The following is a 16,903-nucleotide window of genomic DNA, read 5'->3' on the forward strand; positions in this document are numbered from 1 at the left end:
CAGTCTTCCAAGGTGGTTGTACCATCACCAAAGAATTAGAGTTCCTGTTTTTCCACATCCTCAACAGCATTTGGTTTTGTATTTTTGTCATGCTAATAGGTATGTAGTGGTATTTCATTATTGTTTTAATTTGCAATTCCCTAATGACATATGGTATTGAGCATCTTTTTATATGCTTATCTCAATATATTTTTAATTTTCCCTTGAGACTTCCTCTTTGACCATGGATTATTTTGAAATGTGTTGTCTAATTTCCAAGTGGATGGAAATTCTCCTAGTATTTTTTTTTTTGTTTTTGATATTTAGTTTTATTCCGTTATGGTCAGAGAACATATTTTATATGACTTTAATTTTGTAAAGTTTGTTAAGGTTTGTTTTATGACCCATGATATTGTCTATCTTGATGAATGTTCTAAGTTTGCTTGAAAAGAAGGTACATTTTTCTTTTGTAGAGTGATATATTCACTATATACCTATTAGATCTCATTGGTTGATGGTGTTGTTCAGTCCTTCTATTTACTTGCTGGTTTTATGTCTAGTGGTTTTATCAATTACTGAGAAAGGGTGTTCAATTCCCTAACTGTAATTGTGGATTTATCTGTATCTCCTTTCAATCTTCTTAGTTTTGCTTTCGTATTTTGAAATTGTTGTTGGTGCATTCACACTTAGGATTGTTACAGCTTCTTGGTGAAGTGAGCATTTTATAATTATGTAATGACTCTTTTTGTCCCTGGTAGTTTTCTTTGCTCTGAAGTCTCTGTTATCTGATATTACCGTAGCCACTCCGGTTTTCTTTTGATTAGTGTTTGCATGGCATATCTTTTACCATCTTCTTACTTTTAACCTACCTATAATATTTCAAGTGATTTTCATGTAGACAACATATAACTGGGTCATGTTTTTATATCCATTCTGTCAATATCTGTCTTTCAAGTAAGTACTTAGACCATTTATATTTAATGTAATTATGGATGGTCAACAGGGAAACATCGTACACTCTCTTTGGCCGCAGCATCTGGTGGGGAAAGGTAGAAGCACCACCTTGCTGGTGCAAAGTGGGAATGATCAACAAGCTTTGTGCACAGTTTCCGTGACTGCAGTGTCCAAGGGGGAGGGAAAATAGCACAGGCAGCTATTTCATGGTTTCCACCTGGAGTAGGGCAAGGTTAGTCAAAATGGTTCTCTCCTTCAGGGCTCCCTGTTTTCTGGTGATTTAGCTAGAGAGAGCCTACTTTTCTTGGGGGCTTTTTTTGTCTGTGACCTTTGGCCTTAGGGGATTTAGGGCTTCTCTGGAATCCAGGTCAGGATATACAGGGGTCAAACAAAATAAAACAGAACAAACCCAGGAAACTCACCTCCAGGCCCTAGCCACCCTACCTTCTTTCCACTTTGGAGCCTTTTGATAGCTACTATTTGTATTTTGTGTAGAGTGTTATGTTTAAGAAGGAATAGGGTGAAATGGGTTTATCCCATCTTCTCTGGAACCAGACGTCTTTCTGGATTTTTAAAAAAATTGTATTCAATTGAATTGCTTATTCCTGTAATTGATACCTTAAATACTCCTTACACAAATAAATTGTTCAAAGTATTGAGCTTTATCACTTTATTAAAAATATTTTCCTTGACTGATATTCAAATGAACTTCATATGATGTGAATCTTTTTGAAGAAAACATGAAGTCCTTATTGCATCTATCAGAATATAAAATGAAGGGAGAGCTATCCACTGAAGTGAACATAAGCATCAAGGAAATTGGTTTCTGGGGGAAATTTTTGGTTTTTATTTTACTGAAACAAATGATCTTTCATTTCCAAGGAGTATGTTTTAGTTATAGAATTCACCGGAACATCTCTTCTATGTAGCTGTATTTTATTTTTGACTTGGCATTTGTTCCCAGGTTATTTGGGGGGAAATTCTGGTTGCATAGATGCAATGATTCATTAGGCAGCCTAGCTCCTATGTACAGTACTCAAGGCACACACTGAGTATTCAATAAATGTCATCAAATAGAATGAGCGCCTGTTTTATCATTGATTATACTTTTATAACTTATTCAAATTCTAGTGTTTAATCCTCAAAAAATTAGTTTTTACATTCACTTATTTAAAATGTATTGTGTCTTATAGGAACTACATAAAATGTTCTGTGGTAGGCATAGAGAGAAGAATAAAATATAACCCCTTTACTCAAGAAGATGATAATCTAACAAAGGAAAACAGATATGTAAACAAGAGCTACACAGACAGGGGTTTGTAAAGAGTTTGGGGAAATACAAAGCAGAGGACTATCAATTCTACCAGAGGAGTTGTAGGGAGCTGGGAATCTGAAGAGATTTCATGACGGAGAGAAGAAAATTGCAGACTGCTGGGGATGGGTGGGGGCGGGGAGGAAAGGTCTGCCACTGCTTGACTTATTTTCCACCTCCTAGCAGTGTTAGGGGAGATAGAGAAGAGAGTTTTGATATGGGACACATCAAGGACACAAAGGCAACACAAATTCAGATTAATGTATGATTACATTCCATACATTAATGTATGATTACATACACAATCACACTAATGTATGAGCAGGAAGGCATCAAAGAAGTTTCTTAGGTGGGCATTATCTATCCTCCCCTGGATTTATATTGCTTGGTGATTGGTAATACTGTTCCCTGAGATAAAAGATTATGTAAGCTAAAGCAGATTGTTAAGCAAAAGAAGACAGAGTCCATTTTGAATAAGCTGTTCTGAGGTGCCCATTGTACATCCATGTAGACATAGCCAGTGTCCACTGTACATGTTCAGAAAGCTCAAGAGTGAAGCTGAGGCTTAAGATATAGATTTGAGAGTCGCTAGGATGAAATAACCCAGGGAAAGTGTATAGAGTGGAAAGAGAAAAAGTCAAGGACATCACCTGAGGAAATACCATGGTTTAGTGGAGATGAGAGTAAAGGGAGCAAGAAGGAAACAGAAAAGAGAGATCAAAGAGGTGGGAGGAGAGCAGGCGTAAGCAGTGTCACTGAAACCAAGGGAGGGAAATGTTAAAGAAAACAGGAACTGTCAGAAGGGTCAAATGCAAGAGGGCAGTCTAGTAGGATGAGGCGTGCGAAAGCCCACTGGCATCGTCAGTAGATGGTATAAATAAACTCTGACGATGGCTGCTTGAAGTGTGACTGGGAGGCGAGAAAGTGTACAGAGTGCCTATATACCCTTTTATCAAGAATCTTGGCTAAGATGGGGAAAAGGGCAATAAAGAGGGAGTCCATGCACAGGTAGCCAGAAACAAAATGCTGAAGAAACAAGATCCTAGCAGAGATAAAAAGGCATGAAGAATGACGAGCCTTGAATAGGATCACGTGAGCCTCTGAAACCAGAAGGAAGAAAGGAAGGAAGGAAGGAAAGAAGGAAGAAAGAAAGAATCAGAACTTGTACATAAAAATGAGTATTATTTTTTTCAAAATTGTTGTTGTGAAATGTTATAAAATTATTACAATTTTGATGGCTCGGTTGCTTAAAATGTTTTAGGAATGTCCCTCTCTTAAGTTCACCCTCAGAGACTGTAGATTTACCACACACTCACATACACACAATACACACATGCATGCACACACATCTAAATTTTCTTGTTTAAATGCAGGTATGATGTTTGGAATTGAGAAAAGTTATTTTGAATATATGATGAAAAAGGCGAGCTCGTAGACAATCCTTTGGTATAAAAAGATGTTTTCTAGAGTAGACTTATTAACTGGCACAAAAATACATTCTAAAAAGGGAACCTCAAATGTTTGTTGTTTAAAAATATTAAAGTGCATGGCCTTTTTTGATTCAGTACTTTTATGTATTCATTCAATAGAAATGTGTAGAGATTCCCCTGCATGTCAGGCATTAACCTAGAGAATACTTTGGTGAGTAGTACTCAGTGGGACATGTTTTCATAAATTTATTATAAACTAGATTTTATAACAATATATGCTAACTTGATATGACTGCATATACTCTCACTGAAATCAGTTAAAGGCAATATTTGGCTCAAGTCTTTAACTCTTCTGGTGATTGTATTTATATCAGTTCTGAAGCATTTGGGCATGACTCTCACTGACTTAATTTGCAATTATATATACTAACAAAAGAATTCAGCTGATAGGGAAAGTTCTAAAATCTCATAATGCTGAGGAGAGAATTCTAGGTTCACTGAACTCAACACAGTTTATATATCTCATTAGAAGTTTGGAAATGTTAATGATCCACATACAAAAGGGCCTGGCATTAATATGCACAGTAGGTTTTCTCACTCCTTCCTCATGCCTATGATGATGCTTCTCTCTACTATATGCTTCAACTTCTATATTGCAGTTTCTCCAAGAGTGGTCAGGTGGTGAATCTGCATTTTTCACAAGTTTCCCAGGTGATATTTATGCAGCGTATAATTTGAGAACCACTGCTAAAAATTGTTTGAAAATTGCTGGGCAAGAGTTGTGGAGAGAAAAAAAAAACCCAACTATTGCATCCCCCAGAGACCATATGCTTTCATTTTGAAGAGCTGTGCCCAGGTGATCAGGTAGGACTGGGGGCCAACAGGCAGCTCAGTGTATTGCCAAGAATATTGATTTTGGATGAAGCAGACTTGAGTTGGACTCCTGTCTAATTCCCTCTGGCCCGTGTGCTTAAGAACAATGATTTTACTTCTCTGATCCTCAGTTTTCTCCTCCGTGAAATGGTGGTAGTTACTCCCACACAAATTTACTGAGGAGATTAAATGAGCAGAGAAGTACAAGTGAGCCTCTTTCTTCTCCCCTTCTCTTTATTGATCCTATGTTAATTTCCCCACCCAGTCTCCATTCCAGAGGCGCAATCTCAAATGCCTTAAGACCAGGTCCATGGGTACTATAACTGAGTTAAGTAGTGAGGGTAAGACAACAGAAAATTATAGAAACTGTGTTAAATTAGAGAATGTATACCCTACCTAAAGACATTTTAAGAAAAAACAAAATAACTCACTGTGGGCCAAACAAAACCCATCTGCTGGTCAAATCAGATATATATAGTTTGCATCTCCTGCCCTAAACTGGTAAATTCAGGTCCTTTTTTATAAACCAAATGACTTGGATGGTAATGCCTGTTCTTAATCATCTTGATACACATCCTCAAGTCCCTGAACTAACTAGCTAAACTCAGTAACCATGGATTTTATTCCCCTTTTCCTGGCTTCCTCTTCAGGTATACTGTAGAATAGGACTCAGCATGAGAACACTACTTTCTTTATATACAGTTTTATTTCAAGCTTTATTGAGATGTAATTGACAAAAAAATGTATATATACTTAAGGTATACAATGTGATGATTATATATATATATATATATATATATATATATATATATATACACTGTGAAATGATTACCACAATCAAGCTAATTCACACTTCCATCACCTCACATAGTCACCTTTTTTGTGTATGTGGTGAGAACACTTAAGATCTACACTCTCAGCAACTTTCTTGTATACAATTAACCATAGTGACCATGTTGTACATCAGATCCCCAGAATGTATTCATCTTATAATTGAAACTGTATACCTTTTGATCGACATCTCTCCGTTTCCCCTACCCCACCTCCTCAGCCCCTAGTAATCACCATTCTACTCTCTCCTTCTATAAGTTTGACTTTTTTAGATTCCACATATAAGTGAGATTATGCCATATTTGCCTTTCTGTATCTGGCTTATTTCCTTAGGATAATGTCCTCTAAGTCCATCCTTGTTGTTACAAATGGCAGGAATTCCCTCTTTTATAGCTGAATAATATTCCATACATATATTCTTTTTCCATTCATCCATCAACAGACACTTAGGCTGTTTCCACATCTTGGCTATTGTGGATAATGTTGCGATGAACATGGGAGTGCAGGTATCTCTTCAAGATACTGATTTTTCTTCTTTTGGATGTATACCCAGAAGTGGGAGTGCTGGTTTTGAGACCTCTGAGTTCTTCATTCTGCTCGAACTTCCCACCTGCTGGATGGTAGAGAAAAGAGGAGACATGATAAAGGATTAGGGCCTGTCAGATCAGCCCTCTGTCCTGTCTAGGAGAATTTATTTCATTATTTATCAGAATCCAAAGCAAAGGGCCTGATGAAGGGAATCTTATTTCCACAGTGAAGTAGAAATAAAATGATTATTTGATTATATCAAATAAACCTGGGTTTCATACCCAGCTTTGTAACTTAGCAGCTTCACCACCTACCTTCAACTACTGACTCTCTCTGAACTTAAATTCGCACACCTGCAAAATAGACACAATAATTCCTGTGGTAGTGTTGTAAGGATTAAATGAAACAATGCGCGTAAACTTTTTGTACCACAAAAATTCTCATCCCTGCCTTTTGAAGTTTTGCTTAGTATTTAGCTGATGTATTTACCCTTTAGATTCAATCTTAAGTGAGCCAGTTCTAACCAAGTTAGCAAATCCATCATCAATTTTTTTTCTTAAATAAAAAGCTGGGTGGGCTAGTGGTATCCAGTGCTAGATCTGAGCACTGTGTAATCCTTAGCTACAGTCTCTTGGCACAAAGTCTAGGGACCAGAGAAAGCACCCTCTAGGAATTCTGAGTCAGTCATTAAATAGACAAGCTGGAGCTGAGTAACCAATTCTAAATTAAGGCAAAGGAGCAAAATCAAGAGACAAAGCCAAGTTCTGGTAGCACAGAGTGGGTGTATGGAAAGTTGGGGCAGAGACAAAATGGCAGAGCCAGAGAAATACTCTTGGATAAATATGAGCAGCTTTTCACAGGAATTTTGAGGTGAAGGTAGGGTTCGTATGTCTAGGAAAACAGCCTGCGAGTAAGGTCGGACATAGCCAACTCGTATTCTAATTGGTATATTTCAGGCCCCAAATCCTATTCTTCATGGCTTTAGCCCAAAGACCAACCAGTCAGCCTACTTGGACATCTACCTGTTGTCTGCTTCTGATACCACCTCCACTCTTGTGCCAAGCTATCTATCTAATTGGAATAGCTCAAGATTCCTTACATCTATTGTTTTTTATCTATATTTGCTTCTGTGAATTCTTACTGACAACCTTGGTAAGCATCTTCCCCAATGGATCTGTCTTCTAAGAAACACTGACTTGATTCTCTTTCTTCTTACCTCGGGCTACTGTCTCAGATCCTTTGCATTGCTTCCATCTCCTTCAGTCTGTATACACACCTGTTAATTAATATGCAAGTGTTAATTACTCCTTTTAAATATTTCTGTTCCTGAGTTGGGTTAGCAAATGCCTTCAAGTGAATAGATTAACCCAGCCTAAGCTATCTCCTGATATTTGAAATTCTTAATTGCAATATTTTCCCCATTATCTCCCAAGCCATTCATGTAAATTACCTTCTTCTCTTTCCCCTTGAGTAACTGACAATATTCCTATTAAAGAGGATCCAGTAAAATTTATGGAGGCCTCCTTCTGCCTTCTAATCCTAATTCTCTAATTCTGGACTACATCTGGAAGTTGACAATCCAATCTGACTAAATTTTCAAATTATCTTTCCTGCATATTTTAAAACATGTCAACAAGATTAAACATGGCTTAAATAAATACAATTTCTCCCCCAAACTATGCCAATTATACTACTCTGGTCCTTCCTCCCTGAAATACAAGAAACAAATCCAATTTTGGAGGAAGAGGGACAAATGTATACAACAGCTCATGGATATTGTTTATTACTTGGGTATATAGAAAATCACACAGTATTGCATACTACAATAATACAAATCATAGCTTATCGGACAACATGGAGGAAGAAAGATCTAGAGTTAGCACTCACATTATAAGAATTTTATAAGAATTCAAGTTTCCAAACTTCAGATAAATTAGGGAGAAATAATTTGGATTACAAAAGATTGATGAGGTTTAGGACAAAATTCATCAGAGTTCTTCAAAACAGTAAACCACCTAAATGAATGTAAAATATGGTTTTTATTTCCAGAAATCAATATATATCTTTTCAGCAATACAACAATTGTGTAAAGAACATAATCCACCTAAAACATTGTATAAACCACGGACAGAACTCCTTGAATATCAGATATACAATGAAAATTCAAACTTACCATTAAATTATATCAACTTTCTAGATATGCTCTGTTAATCTACCTGCAGAACAGAGGCAATTACTTGATTTTTTTCTCTCTAGTTGTCTCGTAGTTCTTTATAATAGGTGAAAAATGCGCACAAACACACACAACAAGAATTTTTTCTTGTTTTGTTTGTGTTAAGATTTGGCTAGATTATCTTTTGCAGTAGAAATAAAATAAAAAGAAATAGAAACACCTAGAGTCATGCATCGTAAACAAATAGAATTTAAGATAGAGTTAATTTTAACTTTATATATATCTGTGATTGTATATATAAATATTTAAATTCTGATCTGGTTATAATACATTAAAGCACTTTTGTTATGCTTTTTGTAAACAAAAAAAAATCTGAAAAACAAATCTTACCTGCAGGAAAAAAACAGTACTTAGTTCAGAGCTGCATCATAATGCATTTATTAAAAGAAGAAATGTTCATAATCTGAAGAAGAACATTTGTGGTAATATTAAAATGATCAAAATGTTAAATCAAGGTTGTGATTGATACAAATTTGCCTTCAGTAAATGAATTTAAATAATTTACCTTCTCATTATTGTATTCTCATTTTGTTATATAAATATAGGAGAAGTCCTTGGACAGGAATTATAAGAAGGTACTTTATTTTAAAATGATAGCGAAATATGGATTTATGCTTTGCAACAAAAATTAATTAGAAGCAACATCTTTTTCCAGCTTGTGAAGCAAGTTTGTGTCACTTTCAAGAAAAAATTTTTTTTTTGGCTTTTAAGTGTTGATTCACAAGGATGTAACTATTCATGCAAAAAAAAAGATTTAAATCAGGGACTATAATTGCACTAGGTGTGTTTCTGTATTATTAAGTTTGTTTGAATGGGCTTCATCATATACAGGTTTTGTGTACTAATGACTACATGCTTTCTATCGGCTTTGTTTGTTTTATAAATGTTTATTTTTAATTAAATAGCCCTGTTTCATTCACCCCAAAAAACCTGTACCTAAGACCTAATATAATCTTATCCTTGCTTACAAATCATCTTCATTTGGGGTCTGTTTTGAAAAGTAAGACACCATATGAGGCACTCTAGGTAATTTTGGAGTCCTTCAGGCTTTTTGCTTTCCAGGAACATGTAGTCAGATGAGCACGAGCATTCTTTGCAGACTTTGTCTCAGGACAACCTTCCCCCTAAGCAAGCCCAGGATTGTGTTTCTTCGATTTATGCAATTGATTTCTCATCAGTAGATCTCTGAGAGAGATGATATTTTCATACCCATCATACAGACGATTAGCTGGGACTCGGAGAGGTTAAGTGATTTATACAGCTAGCAAATTGCAGATCTTGGGCTGGGATTTAGATCTTTCATAGAGAAGTTCATTCTCTATTCTGTGTTGAATATCTAACACTGAGTCATCCATTGTCCCGCTCAGGGGTTTTGCTATGAGTCATACATGTGAATTTACTTGTGCCATATATTACTTGGGCCAATCAAGAAACTGAGTGGGTCCATTTTGATGGGGTATGAATGGTAGAGATCATACTTAGTGCTAAACTCACTCATAACATGTCTAAATTTATATATTGATAAATATTTATAAAAATACATTTTCAAAATCATATCATGTTTTGAAAATGCTAGAAGAGCTTTCTAATTAATTCAGTGAACATTAGTTGAATACCTACTATATGCTAGAGATACTAAAATGATTTTATATATATTTTTATATAATTATTAAAAAATAACTCTATAGTAAAAAGAAGATATATAAACTGTCCATAAGAACATAAAAAGATATTCAACATCACTAATTGTCAGAAAAATGCATATTAAAACCATAATGAGATATCCTTTACACTTGCTGGAATTGCTAGAATTGAGTACTGGAAATAGTGATGAGATTATGGATCAAGATGAACTCTCACATATCCAACCACTTTGGAAAACTATTTGGCAGTTTCTCTGAAAGTTAAACACATACCTGCCCTCTGAGGCAGGAATTCCTCCCCAAGGTTTTGACCTAAGAGAAATAAAAACATACATCAAAAGAAGATTTGCACAAGAATGTTTTTAAAAGTTCCCATCACGAGAAGTAAAAATTTTGTAACTATGTGTGTTGATGGATGTTAACTAAATTCTTGTGATAATCGGTTCACAGTATAGACATATATCAAATCATGACATTGTACACCTAAAATTAATACAATATTATATGTCAATTATATCTTATTTAAAAAATAAATAAAAGAATGTTTTAAATACTTTATTTATAATAAACCAAACCAGGAAGCAATTCCAATGTCCATGAATAGGAGACATATTCATACAGCGGAATTTGTTGTTAGTGCCTTCAAGGGGATTCCAACTCCTAGCAACCCTATGTACAGCAGAGTGAACCCTGCCTGGTCCTTTTGCGCCATCCTCTCACCTTCCAGCACTGTATCAGACAACGCCCTGCTGCTGTTCACAGGGTTTTCATGGTTGGTTTTTTCAGAAGTGAGTGGCCAGATCCTTCTCCCTAGTCTGTCTTAGTCTGGGAGCTCCACTGAAACCTGTCTGCCATGGGTGACCCTGCTGGTATTTGAAATACTGGTGGCATAGCTTTCAGCATCACAGCAACACAGAGTCACCACAGCATGGCGATGACAGAGGGGTGTTGTGGTTCTCTGACCGGGAAATGAACCCAGGTGGTGAGAGCATGGAATCTTAACCACTAGATCACCAGGGCTAGCAATGGTGGAATACTACACAACAATAAAAAGAATGAAATATTGATAACACTCAATAATATTAGTGAATCTCACAAGACTAAAGAACTAAAGAAGTCAGATATGAAAGAGTACATACTGTATGATTTCAGTACATGAAGGTCAGAACAGACAAAACTAATATCAGGGATAGAAAACAGAGCAGTAATTGCCTATGGTTGCGTGAGGGTGAAGCGACTATAAAAGAGTGTGAGGAAATTACCTGGGATGAGGGAAATGGCCTATAGCTTGATTTGTGTGTCACCTGCATGGATATATACATTTGTCAAAACTCACCAAATTGCTCACCTAACATCTGTGTGTTTTGCTCTATGTAAATTGTACCTTAATTTTTCAAAAGTAATCTTACGGTAAATCCTCTTGTAAAGAAAACAACCAGTTTGTAAGCAACTTCCACCTTTTTCTGTATGTTAATAATTAATTTTGAAATTTAATGTTTGCTTAAAGTTAGGGATACCAACCAGACAAGTCTAGTTGAGCCCTAACGAGCATGGATTTTCAATCTATCCCTCTTAAAGTTTGGCTTCAGAGTAGATTTACCTCATTCATTTATATATTCATTCATACATTTATTTTGACAAATGAGAACTAGCATACCCCCACCTGGAGGCTGCCATTTTCCAGAAAATTGAAAATAACATGTGTTAAAGATTGGTATAGGCTATATGCTATGATTTCTAACAGTTACTTCAAGATATTGAACTGCTATTTGCCAACCTTTCCAGGCATGATAAGTGTGAAAAGGACCCTGGTCCTCTGTGTTTAAATGCTGCTATGTAAATAGATTGTTTCTGACGAGCACACTGCTCCCAAGCGCTATGCAACACAGAGCCTCAATCATCCGGAGGGTTAAAGCGACCTTCCCACATGGGCCCCCGGCGTACCTTTCAGGTGACCTAAGAGGGCCTCACCCACATTGTTGGTGGAGAGGGTTGTGCTAGTTTCCAGGAACATTCAATCCGTGGCCTCTGTGCAGAGCCTGCCAAAAGCACTGCAGTCGGTTGTGCCAATTGTGTTGGTGTTTTATGGCTCTGTTCCTCTTTAATGATCTGTAGCCTCTCTCACCATGCAAGCTTCTGAATCTTGGCTCCTTCCCAACTGCTCTATTGATCTGAAATTTGGCCAGCAAATAAAATCTTTTGTTTGTTTTGGGGATTATTTTTATTATCTGGCTTCAGACAGGGAGCACAGAATGGGGTGGAGACTTCACAGAAATGAAGGCGTCCTCTCCTTTGGTAGTGCTCCTGAGGGCCTCAGACCAGTCCTCTGCTGCGATAAAAGAGCCCTGTTCAAAGCTGTAAAGAGAATTCACATTTGCATTGTATTGATGGCAACAACAGCTTGTCAGGCCCCCATCTGTCAGAGCAGAAGGTATTCTGCAGTTCAGAGTCAGGGCTCTGGGGCACCTCTTTCTGGAGTGATCTACTGCAAAACAGCAGGCACAAGTTTGTAGGAGAATAGTTTTACACCTATGTGGAAAAATATCTCTCTATATTATCATTTTAGGGCTGGGAACTAACCCATATCTTGACTTTTTCAAGCTCACCAGAGTTTTAAATTCCTCAAAATCTGTTTCCAAAACTGGGTGCCCCAGGCACCCTAGTAATTCTAAATGACAAAAAAGGTTCTTCAAAAAAGTTTTCTGGTCAATTATTTTGGGGAAAAGCTGCATGTAATATTCATTTCTTAAAGATTTATAATTTGTATTAACACATTCAACAGCTGTGAAAAACTCTCTGAGAAAAAAACCAGTTTTCCTTTCTTTAAACCAGCACTTTCCAAATTTCTTGACCATGGAGCCCCGTTTAACATAGGTTTTGTAAAATATATCTAAGATGGGAATATAAGAATTTCCCAGGGAAAACCTTTCAGAAGAGGAACTGAATGAAATATACAGTAAGGTATAAATGATTAATATCAGACCTTCCCTGGAAGCAGATTTTGATGGGGCATCACGTATGCATATATGTGTGTGTGTGTTTGCATTTGTGTGTGTGTTTCTGTGTATATGCAAGTGTTAGGGTTAGCTGTCAAAAAAATCCATTATCCTCATCTATAGCTGTAGTCATAGCTAGGAAGTAGCTTCCCAGCTGAGGACTACATTTTTTAGCTTCTCGTAGAGCTGGATATGGCCATAATTAATATTTGCCAATCGAATATGAGCAGAATTGAGATGTACAACTCTTGGCTGAGGCTTCTACCACAGAACTCGGATGACACCAAGTCCTCCAGAGCCACAATATGTAGAAGTTTGGCTGCTAAATCAACATCTAGAGGATAGCCATTTGATAAACAGGAACAAATACCTGTTTTATTACATGAATGAGAAACTTTTATTATATTGAGAAATATTTTAGAATCTATTTGTTACAGCTCTTTAGTGTAATCTCATTAATACTATATTGGGAGAGGGATTAGTGAGTATTTGGGAAGGTATTTGGAAAAGAATGAAGAGAATCACTTAAGAGCATCGAACACCTGGAGGAATTAAGCAGTAAGTATCTCCAAAGAGGAGAGCCAGGGTCTGATGCGCTTACACTAATTTTGCTTCCTTTCCTCTAAGTGACTAAGAGGACCAGCATTGGAGACAAACACACCCAGTGTCAATGTTTGGCTTTGTATATACCTTTTCCCTTTGCCAAGTCTCAGTTTCCACGTGATAAAAAAAAAATAGATAATGATTTTCAATTTACATAATTATTTTGAGAAGATATATGCAGTGTTTAGCACAGTATCTAGCCGAAAACACACACAAAAATAAAGGCGTAGTCATTGAGTCTAGTCACGAATATTTTATATCCTCCTTCTGGGCATATAGTATGATTTCATTTCCCCACCCCCTTTGAAATTAGGAGCTGTCATGCTACCTAGGCAAAATTTTTAAGAGCCAGTATGCAATTCTCATGTCCCCTTTTTGCTACCTCAGCAATTGTGAAACACAGAGATGGATTCCCCCTGGCTTGGTACTTACAAGAGGACAACCAGAGCTGGTCCCCAGCTGACCTGCACTAGACACGTAGCATGAGTGAAAAATAGACTGTTGTGATTTTAAGCCCTGTACCTTCTACCACAGAACTCAGATGACACCAAGTCCTCTGGGGCCACAGTATATGGAAGTTTGACTGCTAAAGGACAGCCATTTGATAAACAGGAACAAAAACCTGTTTTATTACATGAATGAAAAATAAACTTCTATTGAGAAATATTTTAGGACGTAGCCTTTACTGAATGGTTCGGAAATTGGTTGTCAGCATTCGAGTTCTGCCACAACACGCACCTAAATTGCACTCAAATACATATCATTTGCTTACTGTTCAGTTGACAGTCAGTAAAGAAACTATTACCGCAGGCTGAAAAGCTGCGACCTATGTTATAAAATCACAAAATACATGTTAAACCTGTTGCCTGCAATAATTTGGAAGAAAAACAAATACCTATTGAACCTGGAGTTCTAGGAGAAGAGATTGGAAAACAGAATGCCACTACGTGCTTGGGTTAATCCTGGTTGCTTTTGACAAGACGTTACAAAAATGAGAGGAGCACAACAAAGCATTGGCTGGTTTGTGAGCAGCAATGAAAGGGGTTAGAGAGAGTCTAGACTTCAGAGTTTTCATAGGGTTAGAAAGATAAGTGCTTTTCAACCCTAGCGGTAAAAGATAAAACTGAGAAAGCTTTTGAGCAACAAAGGTTAAACCTTGTAAGGAGAATCAAATTAAGGATATGGTTTTCATACTCAAATCCATGAATTAAGTTAATCTCAGAGCAAAGACCCAATTACAATGCTGGCAACCAGTAAATGCTTTTAACTGGAGAAAGAACATTGATTAGAGAAAAGAAATTAAAAGTCACTATTTACTTCAAGAGAATAAGACGTATGGTGGGGGAACATGAAGAAAGCAAAAAATATATAGAAATAATGAAAATTATGTTAAAAACCAAACAATGGATATGATAATTTGCATATACATCTGACTGTAATAAATACATAAGGAGTAAATTTTTCTGAGAAATTCATACTATCAAAAAGACTATCGGCCTATATTAAGAGAGAATTTGATATATGATTACCACTGACTTTCTAACATCCAAAGTATAATCTTCAACACAAGACGGATAATGGAGAAGGTAAAACAGCAGGAGTCAGAGGTCAAGGCCACAGAGAACACTGAGTGAGCATCACTGGGGCGTCCTGGCCTTTGAGCTTGTTGCCTTGATTGCCTGGGAGATGTATGTTGAACTGAGTATTTGTACTCAGTAGTGATCACAAGGATTGTGGTAGTCAGTAGGACTGTTCGTAATTATTCTAATCTCTTCCATTTGGACATATGGTAAATTAAAATATTTTTGATCTCTTTGCTCTGAAGGTGTCCACAAGATTTGTTTTGACACATAAACTAGGAGTGTACGTGAATCACAGTGTCAATTCTAAGTGGAAACTTAGAGAACTGACTGATGATTTGCCCTATTTCTTTTTCTTACTTGGCAATAATGGTAACACAGAAATGGAACCTCCCTCAGCTTGGTTCCTCATATGAGGATGGCTTAGAAGCTTGCCATGTATGTGAAGATTGCAAAATAAAACATTGTAGTTTTAAGCCAGTGAGATTTTGAAGTCGTTTCTGCAGCATAGTCTAGCCACTCTTGATTGAGAGAAATTTGAGCCAGTGTTACTGGGATAGTTAGTGTTATATTAGGTTCGGTCAGAAAAAGATGCAACATTAATGTTTCGGAGCAGTGTTTTTCTAACCATGGATTGTGGCTTGTTTATTAGTGGGCTATAAAATCACTTTGGTGAGTTTAGGGAGCAGCTTTTTCTAGAACAGGATGGAAAATATCATATAGTAAGATCAAGCATGTTCTCTATGTGTGTGTGTAAAAGAGAGTGAAAGAGAGGTCAGTGTAAAGTGTATTTCTTAGTGTGTGTGACGCACTGTCAAAAAGTTTGAGTCACTGACCTGAAACCTAGTTAATTGGAACACTTGATTGGTGGAATTTAGATATGTAAGGCCCATACCCCAAAGAGTTTGTGGTCTGGTGATGTCAAAACCTTCTGTTTTCAAACTTTTTCTGTTAAAACTGTTGTTCATAGAGTTCAGTGAAATGCATATCAATTTCTAATTGAGTTCAGATGAAATTGATAAACTAATGTGGGTGACGTATGAAAAGCTATGTCAAATAGCATCTATAGGGAATGATAAAGATTAGCATATATTGTCCCAATTTTCAAAAACAGTATAAAGTTAGCGACACCTATGAGCCAGTGAGCTTGATGTTGTGACAGAAAATATAAAATGATATATCTTTGAAAATTTAAAGAAGTGACAGCATGAAGTTTTGTGATTAAGTTATGCCAGTTGAATACATTATTTTTAATAGTATTCCTACATATTGGTTCAGAGTTATGTTAAAGACTATGTCAAGATTTCAGAAACTCATTTGGCAGAATTTCTTATAATATACTTTTAAAAAATGAAGAAATTGGGTTGGATGATTGTACTATTGGTAGATTCATGATTTCTATAACGACCATTTACAAAGGGCGTTACTAACAAATCCATTAATCTGGAGGGAGATGCCTAAGGACATGTTCAGGCCTCTGCCCTCATATCTTTCCAACTCAAACGTATGTTCATTATCTTCAGGAAAGAGCTTATCTCATTTTGGGGTGACATAAAACTGAGATGGACATTGAATAAAGTAGTTTAGAGGCTCAAAGTTAAGAATGTCCTCAAAATGGTAGAATTATGAGTCAAACCTAAAAAATAAAATCTAATAAGAATAATTATAAACTTAAACACTTAGAGTTTAAAGGCACAAACTCAGAATAGACAAAATTATAGATACAAAGATGTGTTTCAAAGACAACAGCAAATAGTAAGAGAAAATGCTTATATATCACTTACTTTGTGAAAAATACTTTTGTAACTATTTTATTTATATTTATTCATCAAAGCCACCCTATGATGCAGGTATCATTTTTATCCCCAATTACTGATGGAAAAACTGAGGCATGGAAATTTTAAATAAGTTCCCAATGTCACAGAGCTGATAAACCATAGA

The 16,903-nt window shown here is 36.4% G+C and overlaps 1 long non-coding RNA gene across 1 annotated transcript; it reads right to left on the reverse strand.

Annotated features, from left to right (window-relative positions):
- Window positions 1–5,376: 5,376 nt before the first annotated feature.
- On the reverse strand, window positions 5,377–10,596 carry LOC138924379 (uncharacterized). The gene is made up of 4 exons (XR_011439426.1): window positions 10,057–10,596; window positions 7,124–7,183; window positions 6,222–6,260; window positions 5,377–5,992 (listed from the first exon to the last, which is right to left on the reverse strand). It is a non-coding gene; the product is annotated as an uncharacterized lncRNA (long non-coding RNA).
- Between the last annotated feature and the right edge of the window lie 6,307 nt (window positions 10,597–16,903).

This window comes from Equus caballus, chromosome 5 (genome assembly GCF_041296265.1).
Source record: "Equus caballus isolate H_3958 breed thoroughbred chromosome 5, TB-T2T, whole genome shotgun sequence".
NCBI lineage: Eukaryota > Metazoa > Chordata > Mammalia > Perissodactyla > Equidae > Equus > Equus caballus.